Raw genomic sequence first — 18,683 nt, 5'->3', positions numbered from 1 at the left:
CAACCACCAAAATGAGAATCGCTGACAAAGAAAAGTGTGCTGAAAATTCCTTCAGAAATGTCCACCTTTCCTGATGAGTGGTCTAAAGTGTTCAAGAACAAAGTTTAAAAAGTGTAGCAGAAAGAAAACAGTATTATGAAGATTAAAATCAAGGATCCAGAAGCACTAATACATCACTGTGAACAAGGTGCAGTGAAAAATCCTTAAACACATTTCATGTGAAAACTCATGGTCTGTTAGGCCTCAAACAACTGCTACAGAAGGTGAAAGAGTGCTTAATTTGAGTGACAGTTATGGCAGAATCTGTGAGAAAATTAGGTAAAAAATTCAGTGTGCAAAGTATTATGAAACCAGGTGTGCCATTAAGGAAGTTGTGAAACACGTGGACAAATTAACTGATAACTTCTCCGTTAATGATAAATTAATCAGTATTGGTGGCACAAATGACACTGAAAAACTTCTGGAAGAATTTTGGAAGAACATTATAGATTCTTTGTAATAAACAAGGTGAGCCACTAACTATTTCCACCAAGAATAATTCCGAAAGGGTGATAGGAACTGAAAAGTTTGTGGGACAAATGTTGCATGGGACAATGGGGGGCCATAATATGATGTTGGTTTTTTGTTGCTAGGTGGGGTCGGGTCAGAGATATGAAGGACAGCGGTTTTTTTTTTTTTTTTTTTTTTTTTTTTTTTTTTTGGGATGCGATAGTTTAGTGCTTATTTTCTGTTAGCAGCTATTGAGATGAATCCAGTGATGTGTAACAGTAAGATGACTGAAGGTAAATGAAGGTCAAAAAGATTGCATGAACATCCATTTTCAGGTGTTTGAAGTGATGACCATTGGTATCAATGCAGTCCTGCAATATTCTTATCATGGACTGAGTGGTATTCCTTATCACATGGGCACTTATTGAAGCACATGCTCTGACAACTCTCTCTTGCATATCTTCAGGTGTAGTTGGAAAGCCTTTATAAACAATGTCTTTTACGAATCCCCACAAGAAAAAAATCCAGAGGCATCAAGTTTGGCTAAGAAGCCAGCCACAACACATCTCATCTGTGTCCAATCCAACAATTTGGGAGTTGTCTCTGCAACTCATTTCTAGCCATCAGTGAAAAATGTACCAGACACCCATTGTGTTGATACCACTTTCTGCTCCTTGTTCCTAAAGGTATTTCTTCCAATAACAGACCTAATGTTTCCTGCAGGAATGTGGTGTACTTCCTACCATTAAGATGAAATAGGGGCCTATAATTCTGTCCTCCAGAAACTCCCCCTCTCCCCCTTACATTCACCAACCACAGTTTTTGGTGTGCAACTTGCCGCAGCCAACATGTATTTTCAGTTGCCCAATGATGCATGTTATGCAAATTAACATTTCCATGGCTCATGAATGTAGCCTCTTCAGTAAATAAAATGAAATGAATAAATGAAGTTGAGCCCATCGGCAATGCATACAGTCCATACCAGTTAATTCTTGGTGGAGACTGATACAGTAAGGACGATATTTATGGTGCTGCAGAACACGAACATGCCAGATTCCCATGTGATCTGACACGAACTAACACAAGGATCTTGAACCACAGTGGCAAGAGTACCAATTACCATTTCCTCGTTAGTAACTTTCCTTTGCCGGATATGTTTCTGATGTGTTAAAGATCCAGTTGTTCTCAATTTATCATAAGCATATTTAAATGTACAATATGTAGGGTGAGTAAGTTGAGGATATCTTTCAGCGTATGTCTCTAGCTCTCACTGAATTTCGTTGGCATTCTCCGTAAATGAGAAGCATATCAACCCGTTCTTCAGAGTAATACATCATTAACATTTGCTTGATTTGACAATACTAGTCTTACCATTAATATTAGTATTGTATTGTGAAACCACTGAATGGTGTTTACATGTCAATGGCACGTTAGATGGATATGCCATATTCGGAGAGTATTTACTATTTGCACAATAAACAAGAGAGAATTGTCAGAGCATGTGCTTTGATAAGTGTTGAGGTGATAAGTGATAAGGAATACCACTCAATGCATGATAAGAAGATTGCAGCACTGCATTGATACCAATGGTCATCACTTTAAACACCTTCTGTAAATGGACATTCATGCCACCTTTTTGACCTTCGTTGACCTTCAAAGACCTTACTGTTACACATTATTGGATTTGTCTCGATAGCCACTATCAGAAAATAAGTACCAAACTATAGCATACCATTTTAAAAAAAGTTGACCTTCATATCTCTGACGTGACCCCACCTAGCAACAAAAGACCAACGTCATATTATGGCCCCTGTTGTCCCAGGCAACATTTGTCCCAAAAACTTTTCAGCTACTATCATACTTTCAGAGTTATTCTAGGTGGCAATAGTTAGTGACTCAACCTGTATGCTTAAATTCATGTGCAAAATGAATGTTATAATTCATCCAATACTGCTTTGACATGACACACAAAGTCTAATAAAAAAAATCAGATCTGTAAATCGTATTAAGTTATAAAAAATCAACACTGCCACAGGCATATGTAGGAAGACATTATCTGTGAATTTCGAGATTGAAAATGTCAAGCCATCAAATGCAGCAACAAGGCAGTCGTTAATGGACAGATGGGTGAAAAATGACAGAAAAAACTGGAAATTTGGAACATTTGAACAGAAGAAAGGCAGGAACCCACATATGGTGAACCAACAAGCCATACACCAAACATCATTAATGCCATCCCTGGGAAACATGAGGATTTTTTTCCCACTAAATACTCTAGCTCAAATAGTGGGGTAAGTGGTCAAGCAAGAAATTATTTACTCTCTGTACCTAATTTTAAATTACTCCATCAAAATGTTCACTCACTCTCAAATAAACTGAATGAAATAGAAATAATATTAAATGACATAAATGATATTTATGTCCTATGCTTTACAGGGCAAACCTACGTTTCTAGCATTTGTAGACTTAGAGAAAGCTTTTGACAATGTTGACTGGAATACTCTCTTTCAAATTCTAAAGGTGGCAGGGGTAAAATACTGGGAGCGAAAGGCTATTTACAATTTGTACAGAAACCAGATGGCAGTTATAAGAGTCGAGGGACATGAAAGGGAAGCAGTGGTTGGGAAGGGAGTGAGACAGGGTTGTAGCCTATCCCCTATGTTATTCAATCTGTATACAGAGCAAGCAGTAAAGATAACAAAAGAAAAATTCGGAGTAGGAATTAAAATCCATGGAGAAGAAATAAAAACTTTGAGGTTCGCCGATGACATTGTAATTCTGTCAGAGACAGCAAAGGACTTGGAAGAGCAGTTGAATGGAATGGACAGTGTCTTGAAAGGAGGATATAAGATGAACATCAACAAAAGCAAAACAAGGATAATGGAATGTAGTCTAATTAAGTCGGGTGATGCTGAGGGAATTAGATTAGGAAATGAGGCACTTAAAGTAGTAAAGGAGTTTTGCTATTTGGGGAGCAAAATAACTGATGATGGTCGAAGTAGAGAGGATATAAAATGTAGGCTGGCAATGGCAAGGAAAGCGTTTCTGAAGAAGAGAAATTTGTTAACACCCAGTATTGATTTAAGTGTCAGGAAGTCATTTCTGAAAGTATTCGTATGGAGTGTAGCCATGTATGGAAGTGAAACACGGACGATAAATAGTTTGGACAAGAAGAGAATAGAAGCTTTCGAAATGTGGTGCTACAGAAGAATGCTGAAGATTAGATGGGTAGATCACATAACTAATGAGGAAGTATTGAATAGGATTGGGGAGAAGAGAAGTTTGTGGCACAACTTGACCAGAAGAAGGGATCGGTTGGTAGGACATGTTCTGAGGCATCAAGGGATCACCAATTTAGTATTGGAGGGCAGCGTGGAGGGTAAAAATCGTAGAGGGAGACCAAGAGATGAATACACTAAGCAGATTCAGAAGGATGTAGGTTGCAGTAGGTACTGGGAGATGAAAAAGCTTGCACAGGATAGAGTAGCATGGAGAGCTGCATCAAACCAGTCTCAGGACTGAAGACCACAACAACAACAACAACAACAACAACAATGCTTTACAGCACACTGGTTCAAACAAGATGTGTTAGAGCAAACATAGATCCCTCAGTTCAAACTTGGACGCATGTTCTGTATGAAAATATCAAGTCATGGAGGTACCTGTGTATATGTTAGAGAAAATATTGAATTCAATAGTGTAACTTAGCACCATAAACTGTTGAAGAAGATATAGAACTATCTACAGCTGAACTACCAAGGAAAAATACAGTTATTATTTGTGTGTAAAGGTCACCAGACGGAGACAAAAAAGTATTTTACAATCACGTGGAGGAATTCTTGGAAGAAATTCACACTCCCAAGAAAAATGTAATTATATGTTGTGATTTTAATATTGATTTCTCAAAATCCAATAAAGTAAGAGGTGACATTATAAATCTACTACAATTTTTCAAGATCAGTGCAATGGTAACTGAATCAACTAGAGAAACACCAAGCTCTGCACTATTATTGATCAGACCTTGATAAATACATGCAAATATGCCTATAACATACAAATTGTAAACACAAGTTTTAGTGATCATAGTGCTCAAATTCTTGCAGTGAATATTTCAGGACACTCAATTCCCAGTAGTATACAACACACTGTAAGGAATTGCAGTACAAAAAATGTGGAATATTTTTGTTCTCTCCTAAAGGGTGAAAGTTGGAAAGATGTATATGGCTGTAATGATAAAAATAAGAAATATGATAAGTTTATGGCTACATTCAAACATTTTTTTGAAATGGCTTTTTCCAAGAAAATAACTACATTTAACTCTACTCAAGAAACAAACAAGTGGATTACAAAAGGGATAAGGATATCATGTCAAAATAAAAGGAGACTGTATGAGAACTCCAAGCAAAATACTAATCCTAATTTTATTACATATTTCAAAAGATACATAAGAATACTAACACGAGTTATTTCAAAAGCAAAAGAACAAGAAAATGGCAAAATATTGTGTAATTCCAAAAACAAAATATTGTGTAATTCCAAAAACAAAATATTGTGTAATTCCAAAAACAAAACTAAAGCAACCTGGCAAATTGTAAGGAAAGAAATGGGCACCAGGTAGGTTAATCACAGTAATATAGAGCTGATTATAAGTAAAAATAAACTAACTGACCCCAAAAATGTGGCTGGTGCTTTCAACAATTATTTCTCTGATATAGCACGGCAGTTAATAAATACACATCTTGACAAAAAGCCACTGAATCTCTCAGTTCAAAAAATTCATCCAAAGACATTATTCATGTATCCAGCAACATCTGAGGAACTATCAAGTATCTTAAAAGAATTATCTAATAGATATTCAACGGGTGTTGATGAGATACCAAATGCTATTATCAAAGTTAGTGCAACATTTATTGTGGGACCACTAACAGGCATAGTAAATTCAATTTTTGAGAGTGGTGTGTTTCCAAATAATCTAAAAACTGCAAAAGGAACACCTTTGCATAAGGAGGGTGCAAAAATTGATATTGCTAATTATAGGCCAGTTTCAGTATTTCAGGCTTCAACAAAATTATGGAAAAAAATGTTCAAAGAGATAGAGGGGCTGGCCAGTACTTACCTCAGCTCAGTACAGCCGATAGATACACATAAAACAGAACTGAAAATTTACATTCCTAGCTTTCGGAACTTTGTTCCTTCATCAGGGAGGAGAGAGGGGAAAAAAGGGAAGAAGGGAAAGTGGATTCAGTTACTCACAACCCAGGTTATGAAGCAACAGGGAAAGGTAAACAGGGAGGGTAGCAAGGATGGAGGCATGGTTGTCAGAGGGAAGCCAAAGATATTCTACTGTAAGTACTGTGCCAGCTTCAAACCAAAGAGGATGCATACAGAAGTAAAGAGGTATATAGTATACAGTTGGAGGCCCATGTGGAAAACTCCCTTTTTACACAGTTGAGTGTTTGTACATATAACATGCAGGTTTGCATTTTTCCTGGTGTTGTGTTCATATATTTCATTATTTTTTACGACTCTGGGGTCAGTTGGCACTATGTGTTTTCTGAAGAATTTTAGAGTCTCAAGAATGTAGAGGCAAGGCAGTGTAAGGATTGCCAACTTTCTGAAGATGGGTTTGCAGGAGTCTCTGGGTTTGCTCCCAGTAATAATCCTCATTGCTCTCTTCTGGATTCTGAATGTGCTCAGAGCAGTTGGAGCATTTCCCCAGAATATTACACCATATTTTAGGTGGGCTTGTATGTAAGCATAGTATGCACTGGTTAATGTTTTCAGGCTAGCACACATTTTCAGTACACTCAATGCATAACAGCCAGTACAAATCCTGGCATTTGCCTTCCCTGTATGTGTATTCCATTTCAGGTTATCTTGAACCCACAGACCTAGGAATTTGAAAACAGTGTTGGTATCTATTGACTGGTTATTTATAGTGACAGATGGCTGAGAGGAATTTGCATTTTGTGTTGTGTGGAAGTTCATGGAAGCTGTCTTTTTGGTGTTGATAGTTAATCTGTTGATTTTTGCCCAGTTGCTGAGTTGATCAGTAGCCAAGTTCACAGCTTTTTGCACAGCCTCTGTATTCTCCCCTTTGAGGAGTACAGTTGTGTCATCAGCAAATATCATTGTTTTGTGTGCATCAACATTCAGGCTCAAATCATTAATATACAGGAGGAAAAGTAGGGGTCCCAATACTGAGCCCTGTGGAACACCTTGCTGTACAGTTTTATTACTTGATAGTATTTCGGTTATTGAGTTGCTTTGTCTATTAGTATATTTCATGCTGACTCTCTGCATCCGATTGGTTAGGAATGTAGCAATCCAGTTGTTTGCAATTCCTCTGATACCGTAGTGTTCTAATTTTTCAGAATAGGAAAAGAAGAATTCTGCTTCTAGGTAGCAGTCATGGGAGGGATGTAGGCCAGCAGCTTCAGGAGAAATTAGGTCTAGGGTACCAGGTCACAGGTTTTGTGAAACTAAGTGGTAGCCTTAGACAGGTGACAGAAAACTTAGGTCAGCTATGCAGGGACTTAGAGAAGGGAGATCAGATAATTACAGTTGGGGGAACAGGAAACAGCCTGGCTATGAATCCAAGATATAGTATTAGGAGTGACCTGGATAAAATAGGAGCAGAAACTGGGCACACAAATGTGGGATTTGTGGAGCTCTTTCAGTGCCATGATCGGCCTTGGGTAAACACCGCTGTAAGGCATGTTAACACTGAGCTGAACGGGATGCTCCAGACACTGGCAAAATCTCACATAAGTGGGTATAATTTAGCATCTTACACTTTCAGATAAAGCACAGATAAAGGAGGAGTTGCCATTTACACAAAACAAGAGTATAAATACAATGCTTACTTCTGTAAGTTAATTTTGTGTCTATCAGCACTTTGAAGTTTGTGAATGTGAACTACAGCTAGATAATGTAGCGTTGATATTAGCAACAGTGTACAGGTCCCCCATTAGGAGACTGGGAGCTATTCATGAAAAAAGTGTGCTCCCTATTATGATGTCTGTCAGACAAAAAGAAGAAGTTTTTAATCTGCAGTGATTTCAATGTAAACTTTCTCAGCAATTCTGATGGGAAAAGTGAACTAGAAGTGTTGTTAATGACATACAGCTTAGAATCAGTGATCAATTTCCCTACACATAAAGCTCAAGATGTAGCACTTTAATAGATAATGTATTTGTACAGCAACAGGATGTAAATCTAATACATGCTTTCCCTGCAATAAATGGATTATCAGACCATGATGCACAATTGATTAACTTACAAAACCTAGCAAGATTTACAGTTCAGAAACCATTAAGTAAAAGTGAAAGGGTGCTCAACCTGGTGTCTATAGAGCACTTCAGAGAAAGTTTAAGAAATGTTAATTGGGGAGATGTGTATAATGAGCCAAATGCTAATGATAAATGCAACATATTTCTTGATAAATTTATATCCCTTTTTAAACATTGTTGCCCAAAACCAATAACTGAAATTGACACCGAACATTTTTCAAAGAGACCTTGGATTGCTACAGGTATTAAAGTATCTTCAGAAAGAAAAAGAAAACTGTATGACACAACAAGAATTGGTAAAGATCTAGAAGTAATTTTACACCATAAAAATTATTGTAACATACTGAGAAAAGTTGTCAGAAAATCAAGAAATAAGTATGTTAGAGATGAAATTAACAACATGGGCAATAAAATGAAATCAATATGGAACGTTGGTAGAAGAGAGGCAGGAAAAGTAACCACTGGGGTAGGTAGTATTACTATTAAAGAGAATGAGACCAACTTAACCAACAGTACAGAAATAGCTAATGTATTTAACAACCATTTCTTAACACTCTGGAGCCTAACAGATTGGCAATCCAGTTAATACCCAGATCCTGAAGAAATTTGCTACAATTTACAATTTTTTGATAAATTTACTAATACACTTATCTCTTTAGGCAGTATATCAGCTTAACCTTCCATCCTCCCTCTTTATGAATATGTGTATGTTTAGCACAAATAAATTACACAGGGATTTGTAGATATTACTCTAAAGATACTGTTTTTCAGCATTTTTATTTTTCCCCAAAGTGGACAAAATTTTTATAATTCGTAGGGAGTGGTAGGCTATTGATTTAAAATCACTTGTCAGCAGGAATACTAAATGCTTCACTTATAGGTGTAGTGTTTTATTGTGAAATTTTTTTTCTCATTTTTACAAATTAGAGAACTTCACTCAGGTATGAAATCTTTCAACACACTTGTCAAACACAAAGGCCTGTGTTACTGGCCTACAGAAATATCTGGTCTCTTTCCTCACTACCTTTCATGCAGCTTTCCCTTGCTCCCAAAAGACCTTGCACCTTTTAGCTGGGTTTGTTTTCTTTCCTGTTGGTTGCAGTTTCTCAGGAAAATGACGTGCTGTGAGTCTGTTTGCACTTGCAACTCCAGATGCTAAATGTGTCTGTTTATTTAGTACCACTCTTCCTTTTTGGACCAATTGCTTTGCTAATTTACAGATAAAATCTGGTAATGCACACTTTTTTCATAGTTTATTATTGTAAATAATGTTGGCATTCATAACTGCCCTCACAAAAATATGGAAGAAAATATGTTTGCACCATTTTACAGTCTTTTGCTGGAAGGGATAGTAACTCATCAGCTGGTCTCTTATGTCAACACCTGTTTTAGACAAATTGTAGTCTAGTACAATGTCTGGATTTACTACCTCAACATATCCTCTCCTGGATTTTATGCTGACATCCAAAGCAGTCATCTTATGATGTGCTGACAACATGAGTACATCGCGTTTGTCTTTCCATTTGAAGCAGAAAAGGTGTCTTTTGCAATGAAATGTCATTTCTCCTTTCATTAGTTTTTGATTTATTAGGTCTCTAGGCAAACCTCTCCTGTTTTTCGTCACAGTTCCAACTCCCAATGTATTTCTTTTCCACAGTTATTCAAGGACTGCAGGACTTGTATAAAATCTATCCATGTATACCACATGTCCTTTTCCCAAGTAAGAGGAACATAGCCTAAGCAGTAGGGATTTGATAGAATTGTCAACATTTCCTTTTATCCCATATTTCTCTGGTTTGTCTTTCATATGAACATGGAATCCAATTCTTCCTTGGAAAGGACATATTGCTTCATCCACAGTCAGATTTTGTGATGGATAAGAGACTTTGCTGCATCTTTCTGTGAAAATGTCCCAGATAGGTCTTACTTTATGCAGAGAGTCATGGCCTGGTTCTTGTCGAGGTATCCACAGGGCATTATTGTTCACATGCAGCATCCTAAATATGGCAAAAAATCTGTTTCATGACATTAGCTTAGGAACAAATGATGAAGCAAGCATTGGGTCTTCAGACCAATAATCCGTAAGTTTAGGTTTCCTTACAACACACATATACAAAAAGATTGCAAAAACTTGATATACTTCATGTATCCTCACTGCTCTCAATTCCTTCCACAAAGATTTTGGTTTGATTCTGTTCTGACGTTGAAGTTTGGAAATAGTATCAGTAGCATATATATTTGCCTCTGAATTTACTTTTAGAAACATTCTGTGATCAAAAAATTGCAACAAACAGTCTAGTTCTGTTGATAATGTATCAACAGGAACCTGAATTCCACTCATTTCTTCAGAGGTAATTCAGGGAGTGTATCAAAATGACACCATTCATTATGAAGGGCAGGCTCTTGAACTGAATGACAAATCTGACTAATAGAAACTTGTGCATTAGCTTCTCACTACCATCGTTTCTATCAGCTGCATAGGTTTCACTCTCCAGCTCATGTGAGTCATTGTCATCTTCTGAAAAATCGCCGATATCTTCCGAAAGATTGTCAAGTTCTGAGTCATTGTTCATGTGTTCTTCAATCTCTAAGTTTGACAAGCAATCTCTTTTAGCCATATTCAGTATTTATATGTTTCTACACATGGGAAGTTTGAACACCATAGCACAACATGGCAGCTGACCTCGAACAAAACAACATTCAACAATATTCCAGGCGTGTGCGCAGTTCACGTAACACTGGTACCATTCACGAGAGACTGGCATATGCTAGCCAGTATTTGATCATGTGAACTATGACATTATTGTACAGAAATTACAATTCTAGCATATAAATGGAACAGTATATGAATGGTTTAAGACATATCTACAGAACAGGAAGCAAAAAGTTTCTTTATATGGTTTAAGTGATTTAAGGAAGTTTGTCACCTCATCTAACTGGGGTGAAATTGCATTAGGTGATCCACAAGATTAAATCATGGGTCCCCTTCTGTTCTTGATATATGTGAGTGACCTCCCTTCTTATCTGAAACAATCAGCTAAACTGACACTGTTTATTGATGATACAAGCATCATTATTAATCCAGTAAAAGAAACTCCAATTGAAAATGATACAAAAATAATGTCTTTGGAAAAGTTATTTAATTGGTTTTCTGCAAATGGGCTTGCTATGAACTTTGAAACAACACAGTACATCCAGTTTCCTGCTGCAAGGAGTACTGTTCCTTCAATAAATATAACACATCAACAGAAGTCAGTGGTCAGCGTATGGCATATTAAGTTTTTGGATGTAAATATAGATGAGAACCTTAATTGAAAAATTCATATTTTGGGTCTCCTAAAGTAAGTAGGTTCAACAACTTTAGCAATCAGAATAATTGCCAATTTTGGGGATACAGAAATTAGTAAGCTAAGATACTTTGCATACGTTCACTCTCTGACATCATACAGAGTAATATTTAGGGGTAACTCAACACTTAGGCAAAAATATTCACTGCTGGAAAGAAAGTGGTTAGAATGATGTGTGGGGCTCATAGCTGCACATCTTGTAGAAGGTTAGGAATTCTTACAACAACATCACAGTACATTTACTCAGTAACAAAATTTGTTCTCAACAACATGGACCAATTTAAAAACAACAGTAACATTCATGATTATACTACCAGATGAAAGAAAGACTTACACTATCCACTACTTAACCTATCTTTGACACAGAAAGGGGTAAAATATGCTGCTGTAAAACTTTTTGATAAATTACCAGATGAAATAAAAGTCTGATGGACATCAGTAATAGTTTCAAAAATAAATTGAAATCATATCTAACAAAAATCAAATAATGAAAAATCCAGGATGGACTGTAACAATATTATGAAAAGGAAAATTGCTACTTGCCATATGGCGGAAATGCTGCGTCGCAGATAGGCACAACAAAAAGACTGTCACAAATAAACCTTTCAGCCAGTAAGGCATTCATCAAAAATAGACTACACACACACACACACACACACACACACACACACACAAATGCAGCTCACACACACAAGAATGTAGTCTCGGGCAACTGAGGCCACACTGTGAGCAGCAGCACCAGTGCATGATGGGAGTGGCAACTGAGTGGTGGTAAGGAGGAGGCTGGGGTGAGGGCAGGGGAGGGATAGTAGGGTAGAGGTGGCAGACAGTGAAGTGCTGCAGGTTAGACAGAAGACAGGTGTGAGTTGGGGAGGGGGTGGGGGGGGGGCAGCAGAAAAGGAGAGAAATAAAAAGACCGGGTGTGGTGGTGGAATAGAGGACTGTGTAGTGCTGGAATGGGGACAGGGAACGGGCTGGATGGGTGAAGACAATGACTAATGACGGTTGAGGCCGAGGTTTATGGGAACGTAGGATATATTGCAAGGAAAGTTCCCACCTGCGCAATTCAGAAAAGCTGGTGTTGGTGGGAAGAATCCATGTGGCACAGGCTGTGAAGCAGTCAGTCATGTTTCGCAGCATGCTCAGCAACAGGGTGGTCCACTTGTTTCTTGGCCACAGTTTGTCAGTGGCCATTCATACGGACACACAGCTTGTTGGTTTTCATGCCCACATAGAATGCAGTGCAGTGGTTGCAAAAAAAAGAGCTCTGAGCACTATGGGACTTAACTTCTAAGGTCATCAGTCCCCTAGAACTTAGAACTACATAAACCTAAGTAACCTAAGGACATCACACACATCCATGCCTGAGGCAGGATTCAAACCTGTGACCATAGGGGTCGCGTGGTTCCAGACTGTAGTGTCTAGAACTGCTCGGCCATCCCGGCCGGTGCAGTGGTTGCAGCTTAGCTGGTAGATCACATGACTGGTTTCACAGGTAGTCTTCCTTTCATGAGACAGGCGATGTTTGTGACTGAACTGGAGTAAGCAGTGGTGAAAGAATGGGGACAGGTCTTGCATCTAGGTCTATTACTGGGGTATGAGCCATGAGGCAAGGGTTTGGGATCAGGTGTTGTGTAGGGATGGATAAGTATATTGTGTAGGTTTAGCAGACGGCGGAATACCATTGTGGGAGGGGTGGGAAAGATAGTGGGCAGGACATTTCTCATTTTGGGGGGGTCAACAAGAGGTAGTCGAAATCCTAGCAGAGAATGTAATTCAGTTGCTCCAGTCCAGGGTGATACTGAGTTACAGGGGAAATGCTCCCCTGTGGCTGGTTGGTGGGACTTTGGGAGATGGTGGGAGACTGGAAAGATAAGACATGGGAGATTTAATTTTGTACAAGGTTGGGAGGATAATTACAGTCTGTGAAGGCTTCAGTGGGACCCTCAGTATATTTCAAGAGGGACCGCTGATCACTGCACATGCGACGACCGCAGGTGGCTACGCTGTGTGGAAGGGACTTCTTGGTATGGAATGGGGGGCAGCTGTCAACTGGAGGTATTGCTGGTGGTTAGTAGGTTTGATATGGGTGGAGGTTCTGATGTAGCCTTCTTTGAGGTGGAGGTCAACATCTAGGTAGGTAGCTTGTTGGGTTGAGAAGGACCAGGTGAAGCAAATGAGGGAGGAGTTGTTGAGGTTCTGGAGGAATGTGGATAGGGTGTCCTCACCCTCAATCCAGACTGCAAAGATTTTTTCAGTGAATCTGAACCAGGTGAGGGATTTAGAATTCTGGGTGTTTAGGAAGGATTCCTCTAGATGGTCCATGAACAGGTTGGCATAGGATGTTGCCAAGCTGGTGCCCATAGCCATGTCCCGGATTTGTTTGTAGGTAATGCCTTCAAAGGAGGAGTAATTGTGGGTGAGGATATAATTGATCATGGTGACCAGGAAGGAGGTTGTTGGTTTGGAATCTGTTGAGCATTGGGAAAGGTAGTATTCAATAGTGATAAGGCCATGAGCATTAGGGATGTTAACGTGAAGGTAGGTCACATCAATAGCGACGAGCAGGACAACATATGGTAAAGGGACTGGAATTGTGGAGAGCCGGAGGAGAAAATGGTTGGTATCTTTTATATAAAAGGGTAGGTTCCGGGGAATAGGTTGAAGGTGTTGGTCTGTGAGAGCAGACATCTGTCAGTGGGGGCACAGTAACTGGCCACAATGGGGTGTCCTAGGTGGTTGGGTTTATGGACTTTAGGAAGCATGCAGAAGGTAGGAATGCGGGGAGTGGTAGGGGTGAGCAAAGAGATGGACTTTGGGGAGAGGTTCTGGGATGGGCCTAAGGATTTGAGGAATGACTGGAGGTCCTGCAGGATTTCTGGAATGGGGTCACTGTGGCAAGGTTTGTAGGTGGAAGTATCTGAAAGCTGGTGGGTCCACAGATGGATTATAAGGTCGGGATCAGTTTTTAGATGGTGGACTGTGGTTCTTTCTGCGGATGTAAGGTTATTTTGCATGTTGAGGGATTTGGGGAATGATGGTGAGGCAAGATTTGAGGTTAAAAAATTCTGAAAAGTTAACATGGGCTGATTCAGGGGCAGTGGTGGTGGATCATGGTTGGATGGAGAAGTGAACTGAGTTAGGCAGGCTTCAACATTGGCCTTTGGTTGTGTCTGGTTGATAGTGGTGGTGGTGAAAAAGTTTTTCCACCGTAGGGACCAGGAGAAGGAGAGAAGGTCTTTAACAAGTCCTGCAAGATTGAATTTGGGATTGAGGCGGTGAGGCCTTTGGAAAGGACTGATATTTCTGTGGGGCTAAGGATTCTGGAAGAAAGGTTCATGACTGTGTTATGGGTCTGTTTAGGTTTCGGATTTGTTGTGGTGATGGGAGTGAGTTTTGGAGAGTGGGGTAAGTGTAATAGGTGTGCAAGACAAGGTTTGTCTGCCAGGGGAGGGGGGGGGGCATGGGGGAGGTTTGAGGTTTGGAGGTTGTTGTAGAGGTGGTAGACAGTGGCACTCCAAAGCAGGAGTAGGAACTGAGCAGGGTGGAGAGCTTGTTGAGGTGACGTTGTGCAAATTGCTCTAGTTCCTCAAGGGCAAGAGTTTCAATATGTGTTATGGGTTCCAGAAATTTGGGATTGCATAGCAGGAGAATTTTGTGGGTGAAGAGAGGGTACTGCAAGGAGGTTTCAGCTTGGTTGATATGGTTTTTCAGGACTATGTTGGTGAGGACTAAGGATTGGTGGAATCTGAACGGGTGGTCATTGGGGAAGGAGGGGTGACAGCAGGAGACAAGTAATTTGGGGGATTCCATGAGCCCAGCAAGGATGCAGGGACAGTATGTGAGACTGGGGTCTAGCTAGTGATAAGAAAACTTTTCCGTATTAACAAAGATGGAAGAGGCAAGGATCCATGCTGGTGGAAAAAATATATAAACAATGTAGAATTACGTCCAAAAAAATCACAAAAATACATCCAAATACATGTGAAAAATCATGAGAGGGTTGAAATGGATGCAAAAGGGGGAAACAAGATGAAATCTGAATGGCAAAAACAAGATGAAATCTGAATGGCAAAAACTCACTAAAATTGGCATCAAATCACAACAAGATCAAAGAAAAGATATAAATAATAATAAAAAATATGTATATATTTTACTGCGGGTAGCAGGTCTGAGGATGGATAAGTATGGAGAAGGGGGACAGCAGATGTGAGTGGATGAAGTGAAATTAGTGGGTGCAAACTAGGATAGAATCAAGGAAGAGTGGGGTAGGGAGTGGTTTGTAGGATGAGATATAAGATCGTGTGACACTGGAAAGGTGCGGGAAATAACACATGAAAATATGGAAGAGTGACACAGGGAGAGTGATCAATTTGAAGGTATACAATTAATGATATCGGCGGGAGTAATGTGGGTCATAAGATGGTGCACCAACAAACGGTATGGTCTTGTAGCCATCTGTTGTGCGCAGCTGAGCCTGTTGATACAGTGTGGATCATATCTAGAGTGTGCAGTGTGGTTTATAAGGTGAGAAGAGAAACGCAGGAAAGTAGAGAAAGAAGGTTGCACATTGAGTGTAGTGATGCATTTAAAAAAAAAAAAAAAAAAAAAAAAAAAAAAAAAAAAAAAAACCAGCACTGGGTTAAGATCAAAGAAAAGCCATGAGGCAAAATCAAACAATGGAAAATCCAGGATGGAGTGCAGCAATATTATGAAAAGGAAAGTTGCTACTCACCATATAGCGAAGATGCTGAGTTGCAGATAGGCACAACAAAAAGACTGTCACAAATAAACTTTGGCCAGTAAGGTCTTCATGAAAAGTAGAGAACACACACACACACACACACACACACACACACACACACGCTGGCCGCGGTGGTCTCGCGGTTAAGGCGCTCAGTCCGGAACCGCGCGACTGCTATGGTCGCAGGTTCGAATCCTGCCTCGGGCATGGATATGTGTGATGTCCTTAGGTTAGTTAGGTTTAAGTAGTTTTAAGTTCTAGGGGACTGATAACCACAGATGTTAAGTCCCATAGTGCTCAGAGCCATTTGAACCATTTGAACACACACACACACACACACACACACACACACACACACACACACACATATGCACGCACGCATGCAAAAGCAACTCACACACACATGACTTTAGTCTCGGGCAACTGAGGTCACACTGTGAGCAGCAGCACCAGTGCATGATAGGAGCGGCAAGTGGGTGGAGGTAAGGAGGAGGCTGGGGTGGGGAAGGGGAGGGATAGTAGGGTAGGTATGGCAAACAGTGAAGTGCTACAGGTTAGATGGAGGACAGGTGAGAGGTGAGGAGGGGCGTTGAGGGGGGCAGCAGAAATGGACGGAAGTAAAAAATACTGGGTGTGATGATGGAATAGAGGGCTGTGTAGCACTGCAATGGGAACAGGGAAGGGTCTGGATGGGTGAAGACAATGACTAATGACAGTTGAGGCTGAGGTTTACGGTAACTTAGGATATATTGCAGGGAAAGTTGCCACCTGCACAGTTCAGAAAAGCTGGTGCTGGTGGAAAGGAACTAACCTATATGGTACAGGCTGTGAAGCAGTCATTGAAATGAAGGCTGTCATGGTTGGCATCAGCAACAGAGAGGTCTACTTGTTTTTTGGCCACAGTTTGTCACTGTGGACAGACAGCTTGTTAGTTGTCATACCCACATAGAATGAAGCACAGTGGTTGCAGCTTAGCTTGTAGATCACATGATTGGTTTCACAGGTAGCTCTGCCTTTGATGGGTAGGTGATGTTTGTGACCGGACTGGAGTAGGTGGTGGTGGTGGTGATGGGAGTATGTATGAGACAGGTCTTGCATCTAGGTGTATTACAGGGGTACGAGCCATGAGACAAAGGATTGAAGAAGGGGCTGTGTAGGGATGGATGAGTACATTGTATAGGTTCAGTGGACAGCGGAATACCACTGTGGGAGGAGTGGGAAGGATAGTGGGCAGGACATTTCTCATTTCAGGATGTGACAAGAGGTAGTTGAAACACTGGCGGAGAATGTAACTCAGTTGCTCCAGTCCTGGGTGGTACTGAGTAATGAGGGAAATACTCCTCTGCTGCTGGATAGTGGGACTTTGGGAGATGGTGGGAGACTGGAAAGATAAGACGTGGGAGATTTCATTTTTGTACAAGGTTGAGAGGGTAATTACAGTCTTTGAATGCTTCAGAGGGACCCTCAGTATATTTCGAGAGGGACTGTTCATCACTGCAGATGCGATGACTGTGGGTGGCTAGGCTGTATGGAAGAGACTTCTTGGTATGGAATGGGGGGGGGGGGGGGCAACTGTCAAAGTGGATGTATTGCTGGTGGTTAATAGGTTTGATATGGGTGGAGGTTCTGATGTAGCCATCTTCCAGGTGGAGGTCAACATCTAGGTAGGTAGGTGGCTTGTTGGTTTGAGTAGGACCAGGTGAAGCAAATGGGGGAGAAGTTGTTGAGGTTCTGGAGGAATGTGGATAGGGTGTCTTCACCCTCGATCCAGATTGCAAAGATTTTATCAATGCATTTGAACCAGGTGAGGGATTTAGAATTCTGGGTGTTTAGAAAGGGTTCCTCTAGATAGCCCATGAATAGGTCGGCATAGAATGGTGCCAAGGTTGGCAGAGAATGGTGCCATGCTGGTGCCCATAGCCATACCCTGGATTTGTTTGTAGGTAATGTCATCAAAAGAGAAGTAATTGTGGGTGAGGATATAATTAGTCATGGAGGCTAGGAAGAAAATCATATCTCCTTGACAACTCCTTCTATGCCACAGATGCATTCTTGAATAGGAATAAATAAATCTGTAGGTGTTATTTATGTATTTTGTACCATTGAATGGATTAGGGTAGGAAATAAAAATTTTAAAGTTAAAAATAGGAACCTTCATTTATGTGTGCATTTCTTATGCACTTCACACATTCCGCATCATAATGGTTACCGTGAGACGTAACTAACTAACTAACTAACTAACTGGCAAACTAACTGATTTCTTCCCATTCTTTACCTCGTAAATTTGTTTGAAGGGTAGAACTTTTCATCAAACAGGAAGTAAATATCTCCATAATGAAGTATTTTGCAGAGTGAGACTAAATCTTTATTCCTAATGTACTTGACAGAATATGTGCTCATTATGTTCTGACATCTGTGTTGATTGATGGGAAAGACTCCAGAACAATGATATTTAAGTCATGGTGTCAAATGAAAACTAGCACAAAGCCATTGTCTTTAACAATGGTACCTCAATAACAAAAAGATTTATGGAACCTTTGAAAATATACTAATTCTTTAACTGCCAAATCCAAAGGTGCAAAGTAGTACTTTTGCTTCTCTTATTATGCCAGACTGTCAAACAGATTTTATATAGCACAGCCAGTATCCAATTTCATTGCTTACTGAACTGATATCTAGTGTCTCTTCTAACTAAATTAGCGGGTGCTTTGATAACAATGCTCCAGGACAGAAAAGTTATAATGAAGATCTTTTCTGATTGTTTTTTACAAACTTTTTTTAAACCATTCTTGTATTGATGTGACATACCTA

General features: G+C 40.0%; 1 protein-coding gene across 1 annotated transcript in view; it reads right to left on the bottom strand.

Annotated features, from left to right (window-relative positions):
• LOC124594877 overlaps positions 1–18,683 on the bottom strand; it is a 307,913-nt gene that overhangs the window by 13,561 nt on the left and 275,669 nt on the right. The window lies entirely within an intron of this gene.

This window comes from Schistocerca americana, chromosome 2 (genome assembly GCF_021461395.2).
Source record: "Schistocerca americana isolate TAMUIC-IGC-003095 chromosome 2, iqSchAmer2.1, whole genome shotgun sequence".
Classification (NCBI taxonomy): Eukaryota; Metazoa; Arthropoda; class Insecta; order Orthoptera; family Acrididae; genus Schistocerca; species Schistocerca americana.
Note: the sequence above shows the minus strand (reverse complement) of the source record. Positions and strands in the feature narration are given on the sequence as shown.